Consider the following 14,814-nt stretch of genomic DNA (forward strand, 5'->3'; position numbering starts at 1 on the left):
GCATTGGAGGCAATTCAGCAGACATTCACACAATCGATTACAGGGGTTTGTCTTATGTGGAGAGATTAAACGGTTTCAACATATACTCTCTGTAGTTTAGAAGAATGAGAGGAGATCCAAATGTGGGATATAAGATGTGAAAGGGTGAGGTGGGGTAGACAAAGAAGATGGAGAGAGGATGTTTCCTCCTGTGGGATAATCTCGAATGATAGGGCATTAGTTCAGGATAAGGGGTTGAGCAGACTGAAAACAGAGATACGGAGGAATGGCTTTTCTGAAAGTGGGTGGGGGAAGGGGGGTGTGAATCTGTAGAAATTCTCCCGTCCGCCCTCCCCAGAGTTTGTGGGGGGAACGCCAGAACACTGAATAACCTTGAGGAGGAGACAACAGGATTTTTGACTTTGCCAATCCACAGTACACTTCCCCATCTGATCAAGATTTCTCTATAATGTTTGATAAACTTTCATGCTGTCAACCATATTTATATCCTAATTTTGTGTCGTCCACCAACTTATTAAGCATGCCTTGTACATTCACATCCAGATCATTTATGTAAATAACAAATAATAAAGGTCCCAGCACCGAATCCTGTGGTGCACCACACATCACAGGCCTCCAGTCTGAGATTCAACCTTCAAACATCACTCCCCGCTTCCTTGAAGCGAGCCAATTTTGATTCCAATAAGGCTTTGTGGCTAGCTTGCCATGAAGGAACTTGTCATAGGCCTCACTAAAGTCCATATAGACAGCATCCATTTGGTATTGTTTGAATGGAGAAAGACTGCGGAAAGCTACGGATCAGAGGGATTTGAGGAGTCCTTATCTGTGAATCACAAAAAAAGCTAGCATGCAAATTCAGTGGGTTACAGGGAACACAAATTGTCTTTATTTCAAAGGAAATGGGCTATAAAAGATGGAAGGTTTTGCTAAAGCTATACAGCCAAGGCACTAGTCAGACTACAGCTAGGATCCAGAGAACAAGTTAGGCCCCAAATCGGTGGAAGGTTAGACCAGCTTTGGAGGCAGCCCACAGAAGGTTTACTCAGCTGAGCCGGGTATGGAGGGATTGTCTAATGAGGGTGATCTTGAGTAAGTTGTGCCTGTCTTCATTGGGGTTTACTAGAAGTGGAGGTGACCTTAATGGAATATTCTTCAAGGCTTTTACAGCATCGATGCAGAAGAGGTTGTTCCCGCTTGTGTGGGAGAGCCTGGGACCAGAGTGGCATTATCTCAGAATAAGGGGGTATGGTGGGCACCCAGTGTAGTTGGGGATGAGAAGGAATTCCTTCTCATGGGTAGTGGGTAGTGAGTCTGTGGAATTCTTTACCGCACAGGGCTGTTGAAGCTGGATCACATTTCCTGAATGTGTATGGGGGAGAGAGAGGGAGGAGCTTTGGAGAAGGTACCAGTAATTAACAACTAGCAGAAAGCACACTTTGTAATCCATCTTCTGAAGAAATATTAGAGACAGCAAGTGAATCGATTCCCACTTCGAGCATTATACTCCTGTTGTGGAGACGTGAACAGTGTGTTTTGTCAGATTCTTTCGCTCCCCTGCGGAAAGTTAATAAAAGAGCATTTTATTGCCATAATAACATGGAATGCACGGCAACATGTTAGCTTCTGGGCATCCTGCAAACATTGTGAAAGTATCTGCTGAATGGATCTCAGGTTATGGGTCCGTGCACATTTAAAAATGCACACACATGGAGAATGTACTGTGGTTATATCATGGAACAGGGATTGGCTTGAAATGAAAGGCAAATAAATAAGCAGCAAATAAGCAAATTCAGTGTAGAGCTAATTATTTTGGGGAAGGTGTCACATGAATACCCATGAGAATGTAAGTCCATTACATATAGTAGCAGAATCAAGCCTTTTTAAATCATGGATTCTGCCATTCAATTGGAGCTGATTGAGTTTGAGAAACCTTTCTCTTGCCAACTTCTCATAACTCCTGATCCCCTGATCTCTCGAGAATCTCTCTTTGTCTTAAAAACACTCACTGACTTGGTCTCCACAGCTCTCTGCAGCAATGTGTTCCCCAGATTCACCCCTCACTCGGGCTGACAAGATTCCTCCTCATCTCAGTTTTCAAATGTCATCCCTTCCCTTCACTTTGAAGCCCATAGAAGCAGAGAATGTACCCGCAAGTGAATGGGTAAATATACAGTCAGGAGTAAGGTAGGTATTGGGGTGTTTGATAAAGATAGCAGTCTGATCAAATAAATTGACAACTGGAGCCATCCACTTCAGGCATTTGAGGACATGCATTGCAAGCTAACCAGTATTCCTACTTTTCTTCAGCATCCATGAGATCATTATTTAGTAAAGAGATTTTTTAAAATGTCTGATTATTGACAATCTAACCATTTCCCCTTAACATTCTGTGAATGTTACTAGTGCTGATTATTCCATTATCCAAAGTACGGGGATACTTTAACTGTAATCTGATCATGACCAGCCATAAAAATATTTTGGCTCTTATGGTGTACAATTTTGATCCTCTTACTTGGTGAAAGATGTGAATGGTGATTTGGTCAACATTTAGCAGACAGGGTTTGATGTTGTTAAGTGTGACGTTGGAAAATTTTTAAAAAGGGCCATTCTCTAAATGGAGAGAATCTGCAGAATGTTTTAGTGCAGAGAGATCTGGGTGACCTTATGCATGTTATCACAGAATTTGAGCACGTGGGATGTGGGTGCCTCTGACTGCCCAGTATTATTGCCTATTCATTGTTGCCTTTGAACTGATTAGCTTGCTAAACCATTTGACAGGGTAACTCAGAGTCAATCTTGCTGTAGGTCTGGAGCCACATGCAGGCCAGACCAGATAAGGATGGCAGATTTACTTCCCTGAAGGGAATAAATGAAGCAGGTATCTTTTTCCAATGATAGCGGTTTCAATTTTTAATTCCAGATTTTCTTATTATATTGAATTCAAATTCTACCATTTGCTGCAGTGGTATTTGAACCCAGGTTCCCCGGAACATGAGCTGAGTTTTTGGATTAATAATTCTAGCAAAAACACCACTAGGCCATCACCTCCTTGTGCACATTAGTTAGCAATTCGATGTTAATTTGACCGTGCAATTGTCTCGGAGAGAGAAAGTATAGGGCTAGGTTTTCATCTGCTCAGTTGCTGAAATGCATAACATATTTACATCTGTTTTTGAGGATTTCTTGCATTTGCCCTGATAAAATATTTGGGCACCACAGTCCATTGTGAAAAAATATTCAACCATGTGGTGATATTCTGATGAGCTCATCATTTAAGGGAGTGCAACAAACATTGAAATTATGGTTGGAGGAATGAGAAATCAAAGGTTTAGATAGACTTAGCTAACTAAAAATAATTGAGTAGAAAATGGATTAAAAGAGAAAATATATCACACTCTCTAGAATATACACAATTTCCAATTGCAACTGTAACACTCGAAAATTCAATAGGACAAAAAACAAAACTTCTTATTTGATGTTATAGTTGATAATGCCACTTTTAGAGTACTGTAGATAGTTCTGGTATAGGAAGAATATTATTAAATTGGAGTGCGTGCAGTAAAGATTTGCAAAAATGTTTCAGGGACTGGAGGATATGAGTGAGACTAAGAGGCTTGGTACATTGGGACCTCTTTCCCTTGAGTGGAAGAGGTTGTATGGTGATCTGATAGAAGTGAGGGACATAGATAAGGGGAATAGTCAAGATATTTTCTCTAGGGCATGGAATTCAAAACTAGAGGGCAAAGGTGAATTAGAAAGGTGCAAGATTTAAAAGAGACTTAGGGGTGACTTTTTCACACAGAGTGTGATTGGTATCAGGGTGGAACTGCCAAAGGAAAGTGTAGATGTAGTTACAGCTACAACATTTATAAGACATTTGGAAAGGCCATACTACAAATGGATCATGGGGCTGCTGTCTTGCTGGAGGGAGAGGGAGGGAAAGGGAAGTGTTGGGGTTGGATTTTCATCTGAGGGTCATTACATATCAGACGCAGGATGAGCAGGAGAAGGGGAGTCCTTCATGGTAACATCAGCCAGTGTGAGGAACGAATCTATGTACTGGCATCATTCTGTATTAACAAACTGTCTGCTCAGCTAACTGCCCGCCAGTGTACTTTGGAATATGCCAAGGCAGAAAATGGAAACAAATGTAAGGGAACATCGAAGATTTAGAACCAAAGCAATAATCACAATTTTACCTGTCAGTGTAAAGCCGTTTTTAAAATGTTCGGCAATGATGACCACCATCACAATGAGCACGAAGACACTGAGGCAGGGACGCACCAAAGTCACAGCAGTGTGGTCTCGTTCTGCACAAGGAGAAAAACCCAGTTTAGATTGCTGTGTGTTCAGGAACTGGCCATGTTGACAGAAATGATTGAAAAGCAGAGAAGCACCAAACTCCTCATTGAATATCCGAGTAACTTTGGAACTTTGCCGACGAGTTCGGATCAGCAGGGAAGTGTAAGAATGTAACTATGTTCTCCACAAAACAGAAGGAAGGGAGGGTAAGGGTTTGCCTGAATTGGTGGGTGGAAGGGATTTCTAGAAACCAGATGCATACAAAAAGAGAAGAGGCCATTCACCCCATCAAGCCTGTACTACCAAAACGCACACTCCTGCCCAAATATCCACTGTAGGCCCATTTCCTTGAAAGTGAAGAAACACTAAGTGGATATTTGTGTACTTCTTAAAGATCGTGAGGTTACCTGCCTCCCAGGCAGTGCATTTCGGACATTATTGTGCTCTGGGTGATAAACGGATCCTTAAATCCAGTCTAAGACTCTAGTCTTTCACATTAAGTTGATACCACCCCTTGTTTTTGGCCCTATGACTAAGGGGAACAGCTGCTTCCTATCCCCATATCCATGTCCCTCAATATTACACAACTTTACCAAACCTCCCACCTTTACTGTTCCAAAGAAAACAATCCACCCTCTCTTCATGGCTGAAATGTTCCATCCCATGCAACATCCTGGTGAATCTCCTCTGTAAACTCTCCCCCCCCCCCCACCACCAAAGTAATGACACCTTTCCTATAATGCGGAGACTGGAACTGCACACAGTGGCAGTTGACGCCAGAATTTTTTTATTGCTGGATTGTAGGAGATTGAGGGGTGATATTAGGCAGGTTTAAAGAATCACGAGTGGCATAGATAAGGGGCATTGGCAAGGCCCCCCCCCCGCCTCCCTCCCCAGTAGAATGTGAAGACTGCCGATGCTGGAGATCAGAGTCGAACAACGTGGAAAAGCACAGCAGGCCAGGCCGTATCCGAGGTCTAGGAGAGCAGAATCTCAAACTAGAGGGGATATATGTAAAAGGGACCTGAGAGGCAATTGTTTCTCATTGAGGGTGGTGTTTATATAGCATGAGCTGCAGTGGAAGTGGTGAAGGCGGTAACAATTATAACATTTAAAAGGCCTTTGGATAGATACGTGGCTTGGAAACGTTTAGAGGGCATGGGGACCTAATACAAGCAAATGAGACTGGATCGGGTTGGGATGGCTGGCCAGTGCGGTTCGAGGTGAACACAACCAAACAAATTATTTTCCTCCACCTTCAAATGACCATGACGGTTTCTTTCTTTTTATCCATAAACTGCCACGAGTTAACCAGCCAATTAGATATTGACAAGCAAAGCCCATTCTGGGCAATATAAACCATCAAAGGTGAGAGGGGGTTTAAGAGAAAAAAATCGAGAGAATGATGGAAACAGTGTGCTGCCTTTCTAAAGACACCCGATATGAACATAACTACACAAGAGGGACACTGGGTCTGATTTCATTTTCTTTTTCTATAACCAGAAGTACTAACACATTGGATAAAAGGGTCAGCTAGACTAGAAACGTCAGCTTTTTTCTCTCCTTACAGATGCTGCCAGACCTGCTGAGATTCTCCAGCATTTTCTCTTTTGAGTACTAACACATTAACTGGATGACTTTCCTGCCTTTCATTTTGTTTTTAAAATGACAAAGCACTACCAGAACTCGGTCTCATTTTTAATTTTCTTTTAACCCAGATATGCTATCGCACACAGCTTGCCAACCACCAAAATCTCCGAACCTACATTTTTTCTTTTCTCCCCTCTTTTCTATCTGTGAGCCGCCATCAGTGAATCACTAATTTGCCATTTACCTGACTATGAAAACCATTAAAAGTGTGGAGGATGTAGGGAAAGTGGCCAAACCAAAATGGACTTGGGGGAGAATAAAGCATTGTATCTATTGCAGTGCTCACCTCTCTCTAAAGGCACTGAGAGCGGTAGGAGACAGCAATTGCTCTCGCCACAATGACAACCAAGCATGGAAGTGGGCAGGGGGTTCATTTTATTTAAATATTATTTCTTACCAAACTTTTAAGAGTTGTTATTGAACACTTCTGGAGCACGTGGGTCTTGAATCCTGGTCTCTTGGTTCAGCGGAAGGGACAGTATTCTGCATCACAAGAGGCACGGGGGGGGGGAGGGGGGATGTGATGTTTCATTTTTCTTTCTCTCTTGTGCCTTTTTAGCTCAAAGCACTCTTTATTTTATTTTCTTCCACCAAATCACCCGTGTTAATGTCTGTAGTGGTTTTCTCTATTTGTAGATATAGTGACACAGCAGGAAAAGACATTGTTATGAATGGACTTAATTATGTATAAGTTTTTCCATCACAAAGAATACACCCGAGTAGCTAAGTATATATTAAAAAGCAATGCCCGTTAAGGGCAATGCTGACATTAAAACAGTGAGAGAGATTAAGGAGAAAGAGAGGGAACTAAATCAGACTGAAGTTGAAGGAGGAAATAAAAGCGCTTTAACCATCACAGTGCCCAGCTCAGGCTAAAGGCACCAACAGCACTTGCAAACTGCATTAACATTAACTGTTGCGTGGAGTTGATATGTTTGAATAGATATTGTCTGTTCACATTTTGACTCCTTGACCAGTACGAGAGATATTCTCTGCAACATTATCAATTAATACCACGATATCTATCTGTTATGCTGGAACTGTACAAAACGCCCGTTAGGTCACAAAGCAAGAATATTGTGTGCAGTTCTGGAATCCACATTCTCAGAGGAGTGTGATAGCTTTGGGACAGGATACAGCTAAAGATTTACCAGGGTGTTGCTATTTGAGGTGGCAATTTTTTAATATGATGAAAGACGAGACAGACTGGTATAGATTAGAAACTACTGGAAAACTCAGCAGGTCCACTTCTGACGAAGGGTCACTGGATTCAGATCATTAATTCTGCTTCTGCCTCGCCACAGATGCTGCCTGACCCGCTGAGTTTCTCCAGCAGTTTGTGTTTATAACCTCTAACATTTAAAATAATTCCACGAAGCTAATATCAACTTAACAAGATAGCGTTTTTTGACATGTGCACAGTCATGATCCAAACACTACTAACACAGAGTCGGCTCCTACAGAAAGCACTGACGTTCCTGCTTATATCTACCAGTAGGAATCCCTGATCAGGCCAGGATTAAGACTCCAGTTAGAAAATTCATTTTCTATGAGATCCGCCTGGCTGACCTATAGGTCTGTGTTTCATCCTATAGCTTTTTCACACCATGTCATTTTCACACCAGGTCCAGAACTTCGGACTGTGCCTGGGCAGTGGTGGTGTGTCTGCACCACAGCCTGGCTCTTGCACCCAGAGTATACCGGCCGAATTTTTTTTTTCTTTCAGGCAGTATTGGCATGGAGACTGCAGGTTTTGCAGTATCCTTTTTGACACGAGGTAGAGGGGGAGCTAGGACAGCCTTGGCGGATATTCTGAGGGACTGGGTATATTTTGCTTTACCTCTGTTTGCAAGGTTGCAGCTTTCACATCGGGCATATGCTTGTTCAGCACCGCCTCACTTACTTGAACTTTGCATGTCACAGGACCTGACATCAAAGCAACCAGGTCGTTCCCGTGGATTAAACACCACCCTTCGTCCTCTGAATAAAACTATCACCAAGAGGAGTCTTGTGTCCCGCTTTGGCATTCCACTTCCCATTTCACCCTTCCCCATGTCCAGGAAGACCAGATTTAACCTGGTTCAGAGCCTCCATTAGCAACTTTGCTGGAGCTGTCCCTGGGCTGTGTGAGGGGTGGTCCTACAATAAAGAGGAACTGAGACAGGTTGGTATCGAGTGAAGGTATAGGTTGTTCCTTTAAACCTGCCTTCAATGTTTGAATTTCTCTTTCTTCCAGGCTATGGATGCTATGGAGCTATCCTGACATGCAAAATTCCTTTTTAACTTTATACTCGTATTCCCTGTTGGTAAATAATGGCCCTTTATCTATGATCAACACCTTTGGGGTCTGTAGATTGCAAGAGATGCTTGCAACTTTTCAACCGTTATTTCCGTATTTTGCAAATGAACTATATGCACATCCAAGCATTTTAAATGATGATTAAAGGAATAGAGCTCATGAAAGGACGTCATAGTTGACATAGTTGAAACCAGGTTTTACCCAATGATGGGACCTGCTGGTGGCAATGTTTGTCCCCACCAAAGTAGCAATGTCAGCATCCAATGCTAGCTACCAGACATAAAGTATGACCAAACTTTTGTAAACTCTGGTGGATATTAACCAGTATTTGGTGATAAGTTCTGCTCTCTCCATTATTATAAGCCGTCCTCTATGTGACCTGGTCTTTCCCGATCCAAAAAAAGGTTTTAATTCTGTTTGCGATGGGCCTACTTTTCCCATCACCACATTACATGGATCGGTTGAAGTGGCAGTTAAATGTAATGAAGAGATTACAGGAGCTGGGGGTGTGATTAATGGCAGTTATAGGAAGCATGTTAGGTGGTGAAGGACTCTCAGGGCGAATGTGAGACAAACAGCTAAGTTTCTGGTACCTCGAGTGGCTCTATTGTAAGAAGGCGTAAGTAGAGCTCCAAGCGATCAATTGTGATAGGATTTCTCTAATCAGAGGCACAGACAGACTTTTCTGCGGTCAGCAGTGAAAATCAGAATGGTGTATTGCTTCCCTGGTGCCAGGATCTGGAATACCTCGGAGAGAGTGCAGAACATTCTCAAAGTTGAGAGGGACCAGTAAGACGTCACTGTAAAGATTGGACCTAATGATAAAGGAAGGAAAAAGCAAGAGATTCTGAAGGGAAAATATAGGAAACTAGGCAGGAATTTTAAAAAAGGATGTCCTCGAGAATAGTAATATCTGGATTACATCCCGTGCTCTGAGCTCATGATGATAGGAATTGGAGGATAGAACAGATAAATGTGTGGGTGAGGAGCAGGTGCATGGGAAAAGGATTCATTTTTGAATCACTGGAATCTCTTCTTGGGTAGAAGTGACTGGCATAAGGAGGATGGATTACATCTTAATTGAGCAGGGACTAATGTCCTGGCAGCGAGATTGCTAGAACTGCTCGGGAGGGTTTAAACTTGCAAAATGGCGATTTTACAATCAGAGGAAAAAAAATCCGAATCTGGGACATTTGGGAAAAAGGAGCAAGCCAATCAATCAGGGCAGGAGGGACAAAGCAAGAACAAAGTAGGACTGATAATTTAGATTGCATTTGCTTCAATGCAAGAGGCCTAACAAGGAAAGCAGTTGAACTCAGAACATGGTTTGGAACATGCGACTGGGATGGCATAGCAATTACAGAAATATGTCTCAGGGTTGGGCACGACTGGCACCTTAATGTTCCAGGATACAAATACTATTGCAAGGATAGAAAGAGCAGCAAGACAGGAGGAGGAGTGAAGTTTCTGATTAGGGAAAACACTATGACTGCATATGGAAAGGATCTTCCTGCGAAAACGTCAAGAGAAGTTATTTGTGCGGAATTGAAAAATAAGAAAGTGATGGTAACGTTATTCTGATTGCACTATAGAGCCACCGATAGTCAGCGGGAAATTGAGAAATAAATTTGTAAGGAGATCTCAGTTATCTGTAAGAATAACAGGGTGGCTATGATAGGGGATTTTAACTTTACAAACGTAGACTGGGATTGCCATGGTGTTAAGAGTTTAGATGTAGAGGAATTTGTTACGTGTGTACAACAACATTTTCTGATTAAGTATGTGATTGTTCCTACTAGAGAAGACGGAAATCCTAATCTACTGTTGGGGAATAAGGCAGAGCAAGTGACTGAGGTGGCAGTAGGGGAAAACTTTGGGGTCAGTGCCCATAATTCTATTTGCTTTAAAATAGTGATGATAAAGAAGAGACAGGAACAAAAACTTAATGTTCTAAACTTGAATGGGTTCCAAAAATATTGATAAGCATTTTGCCACAGTTGGAGGGTTTGAGCTAAAGGGAGAGTCTGAATTGGCTGTGGCTGTTTTCTCTGGGGCCTCACAAGCTGAGGCTTGACCTTACAGAGGTTTATAATATCATGAGGGACTTGAATAAGGTTAATAGACACGGTCTTTATGCTGAGTCCACAACTAGGGGGCATAGGTTTCAGTTTAGAGAAGAAAGATTTGAAACGGACCTAAGGGGCAACATTTTTCACAAACAGCGTGGTACGTGTTTGGAATGAGCGGCCAGAGGAAGTATTGGAGGCTGGTGCAATTACGTTTTTAAGGCATCTGGATGGATATATGAATAGGAAGGGTTTAGAGGGATGTGGACAAAGTGCTGACAAATGGGACGAGATTAGGTCCGGACATCTGTTTGGCGCACACCAGATGGACTGAAGGATGTGTTTCCGTGCTGTATATCTCTATGACTTGCAATTCCTTGCTGAATATCAGTGTCAAATGATACTTTTCGGCAGGCACAATGGCATAATAACTATTTGAGTTAGCTTTACAATAATAAAGCTTAACAACTGTTGATCATCCTTACTAAGACCGAAAAATCTAAATAACAGTTAACTTACTGCACTGATTCCAAGTATGCCGCATTTGAATTCTTTGTCTCCACTACCATTCCCTTATTTTTTACTTCTGGGACATGGATGTGACTGACTGGGCCCAGCATTAATCACCCTTGAACCTTGAATCACTGCAGTTAATATGCTGTAAATATGCCCCCCAGTGTCCTGAGGGAGGGATTTCCAGGACGTCAACCCAACGGCAATTAATAGACAGCCGATATATTTCCAAGTTAGAATGGTGAGTGGCTCGGAGGGGATATTGCAGGGTGTCATGTTCCTACGTATCTACTGCTCTTGTTCTTCCAGATGGAAGTGGTCATGAGATTTGTCTCAGGATCGTTGGTGAGTTTGTGCAATAATCTTATAGATGGTACACACTGCTGCTATTGAGAATTGGTGGTTGAGGAAGTGGATGTTGTGGATATGGTGCCAATCAAGTGGGAGCTGCTTTGTTCAGGATAGAATAGAGTTTAGATTAGAGTGGTGCTGGAAATGCACAGTAGGTCAGGCAGCATCCGAGGAGCACCAAAATCGATATTTCAGGCAGGAGCCCTTCATCAGATTCTCGAGTTTCTCGTGTGTTCTTGGAGCTGCATCCTGAGAAATGGGGAGTATTGCATCACACTTCCGACTTGTGCCTTTTAAATCGTGGGCAGGTTTTGGGGGGAGTCAGGAGGTGAGTTACTCGCTGAAGTAGACCTAGCCTCTGGCGTGCTCTTGTAGCCACAGTACTGATATGGAGAGTCCAGTTCAGTTTCTGGTCAACAGTAACTCCCAGGACATCGGTAGTGGGGGTATTCAGTGATGACAATACCATTGAAAATCAAGGGGGTTATGGTTAGATTCTCTCTCAAAGAGAACCACCGGGATGTTGGTATTGTGGGGGATAGGGTGTTGGTGGATTCAGTGATTTCAACATCATTCAAAATCAAGGGACGATGGTTAGATTCTCTCTCAATGATAAACCCCAGAACGTTCGTAGTGAGGTGATTCAGTGATGGGAACATTATTGAATATTAATAGGCTATGGTTCGGTTCTTTCTGATTGGAGAATGTAATAGCATAGTGCAAATGTTCCTTGCCACATTTCTGCACAAGCCTGGATATTATCAATATGTTGCTGCTTTTGGACATAGACTGCTTCAGTATCTGAGGACTGGCGAATGGAGCTGAAGGTTTGAGTCATGGAGAAGAACATCACGTAAACAGTCCCTTTAGACCAACTCATTCATGTCGATCAGATAACCGAAATCAATCTAACCCTGCTTGCCAACATGTGGATCATATCCCACCAAACCATTCTTATTCATGTACCTTTTCAATTTGCCTCTCTCACCTTAAACCTATGCCCTCTAGTTGGATTGTCCTACCCTGGGAAAATGACCTTTCCTATTTACACTATCCATGCCCTCATGATTTTATAAAGCTATATATTTTGTAAACCACAGTCTTTGACGCTCCAGGTAAAATAGCCTCTCCCTATTTATCAAATCCAACAACATGGCAACATGCTTATATATCTTTTCTGAATCCTTTCATGCTTAACACCGCTTTTCCTATTGCAAGGAGAACAAAATTGAATACAGTATTTAAAAAAAGGCACAACCAATGTCCTGAACACCCGCAACATGATATCACAACTCCTATCCTCAATGCACTCACCAATGAAGGCACCAAATGCCTTCTGCACTACCCTGTCCACCTGCAACTCCACTTTCAAGAAAATATGAACCTGCACCCATAAGTCTTTGTTCAGCAATATTCCCCCAGATGCTACATTTAAATGTATGAACCATGCCTTGATTTGTTTTACCAAAATGCAGCAAATTACTTTAACCTAATATTTTACTAATTTGAAATAATGTGGTCAGTTCTGGGTCCCAATTTGTGAGGAAACCTAATCTGGGCAATGAGGCAATCCAGAGAATGTTCACTCAGTTAATCCCGGATATGGAGAGAGTTACTGACGAGGAAAAGGTTGAACGGACCGGGCCTGTTCTCATTGGCGTTTAGAAGAATGAGAGGTGACCTGATTGAAGAGTCATAAAGGGAATTGAAATGAGAGATAGAAAGAATTCGCTTCCCCTTGTGTGGGAGAGTCTAGGACCAGAGGGGCATTGTCTCAGAATAAGGGACTTTGCTCATTGAAGATAGAGATGGGCAGGAATTTATCCTCTGTGAGCGGAGCTGATCTGTGAAATTCTTTACCACACAGGGTTGTTGAGGATGTGTTATGAGGTATATTCAAGCAAAGATGAAGAGGCTTTTCATCAGGAAGGGGTATCGAGGGTGATGGGTGTTTGGTGGAGTGTTGGGATGGGGCAGCGTGGGGGTGAAGACTGGAAGGTGGAGTTGAGGAAGTTTAGATCAAAAACGTTACTGTTAAATAGTGGAGCAGATTCGATGGGCTGAACTGCCTACTCCCATTCTTACATCTTATGGTCTTCACAGACTGAGAACAATCAAATTACACGCATCGAGCAAATGCAAAACCCTTGCACAGAATTAGGCCAAATTACACAGTAAGAGACCACAGACACCCAAATTATCTCCAGTTAGAATCTGGTCTCAGGATTAGGGCAGAGGTGAATATTGGCGGTCTACTAATCATGGAACACTCCTCTTGAAATTCACCCTCATTTCCAGTCGCTAAATTTGGAGAGAAAAGCTGGGACTCTTCGAAAAGCTATAGAAGACGACGTAAAGATTTCAGGCGAACTGAGACCTATTTTGAGTAGTTGCATTGACCTTTGCGTCCTGCATAGGAACCAGACAGCCAATCTCTTCCAAAGCCAATGTCAATTTGCTCCACCTCGAGTTGACACTCTTGCAAAGTGTCCTGATTGGTTACAAGATGCGAACCAAAGACACCATTTCCATTTAGCCAGATCAGCGCTAGTGAACTATGGTTTCCATCTCGTGTTAGACTCTCCCCACACCTCCCACCACACCGCGGCCACTCGGTTCACTCACTCTGGACAGTGACTTCCACCCGGAGGGATGTGAACATCGAAAGGTTCTGGAAAACCAAGCAGCGGTACCATCCTGAATCCATTGGGGTCGCTTGGTGGATGTGATAGATGTTGCGAGACACAGAAGCAGAGCTCACAAGAGTTTCGTTTCTTAAGAAGGAAATTTGTCCTCTCCCACACATGTGATCCTGGGCACATGTACAATTTAGTATGATGGAATCACCGGCTCTCTGCAGTCTGGGATCCACCTGCAATATCACCGGACTTTCTGAAATTGACAGAGTGGTTAAAATGTTTTGTGATGTAAACCATAGGATTTTGATTAATCATTTTCAATGTCTGTTGCTTGGATATCTGCTTCAAATTGGAGTAAATGTGACAATGTCAGCCGGGTGGAAAACATAGAATATGAGTTCCCTGATTGGGGCTATTAACCAGGTCCAATCAGAGAATCCTGGCCGAAAGATAGAAACGGGAGTGGCAGCAGTTCAATCTCGAAGCCAATTCTGAGCTAGCTGTGTCAATGTACTGTACACATGTAAATAAAGGGTGACTTGACTGACCACCAGCCTCAGTGGAGTTATTTCAGTAGCAATTGACTGACGCATTTTCGTCTCTACATCTGATGTTAATACATTAACTGGAAGGTATTTCTGACACCATTCCATCCATAAACAGTTTGAAAGCCTGGATATAGACCGAATAGCTTTATGTATTTAGATTGCTTTTTGTTGGAATGAGATATGCCTTGGGATGAACATTCATAACATGACGGCATTTTTCGTTAGGATTGAGAGTGAGATTCTGAGGCTAGTTTCCTGAATCTTAATAAGGAAAACTATGATGGTACGAGGCATGAGTAGGCTATGATGGATTGGGAAATGTTACTGAAAAGAATGAGATTGGGTGGACATTCAACAAATGAATGGGTCAACTATCAAATTATTTATTCCAACCTGATTTAAGTGCAACAAGAACAGTGGTCAAACTATGGCTTTCAGGGGAAGTT

General features: G+C 42.5%; 1 pseudogene across 1 annotated transcript in view; it reads right to left on the minus strand.

Annotated features, from left to right (window-relative positions):
• Positions 1-347: 347 nt before the first annotated feature.
• LOC148135420 (uncharacterized) overlaps positions 348-14,814 on the minus strand; it is a 560,459-nt pseudogene continuing 545,992 nt past the window's right edge. The window contains exons 4-6 of the transcript XR_015755123.1: positions 13,807-14,073; positions 4,200-4,310; positions 348-1,554 (exon numbers count right to left, since the gene is read on the minus strand). The product of XR_015755123.1 is annotated as an uncharacterized LOC148135420 (transcript). The remainder of the gene's footprint in view (positions 1,555-4,199; positions 4,311-13,806; positions 14,074-14,814) is intronic.

The sequence above is a fragment of the Chiloscyllium plagiosum genome, unplaced genomic scaffold, assembly GCF_037043375.1.
Source record: "Chiloscyllium plagiosum isolate Xiang-an unplaced genomic scaffold, Cpla_swu_hap1 HiC_scaffold_49, whole genome shotgun sequence".
NCBI lineage: Eukaryota > Metazoa > Chordata > Chondrichthyes > Orectolobiformes > Hemiscylliidae > Chiloscyllium > Chiloscyllium plagiosum.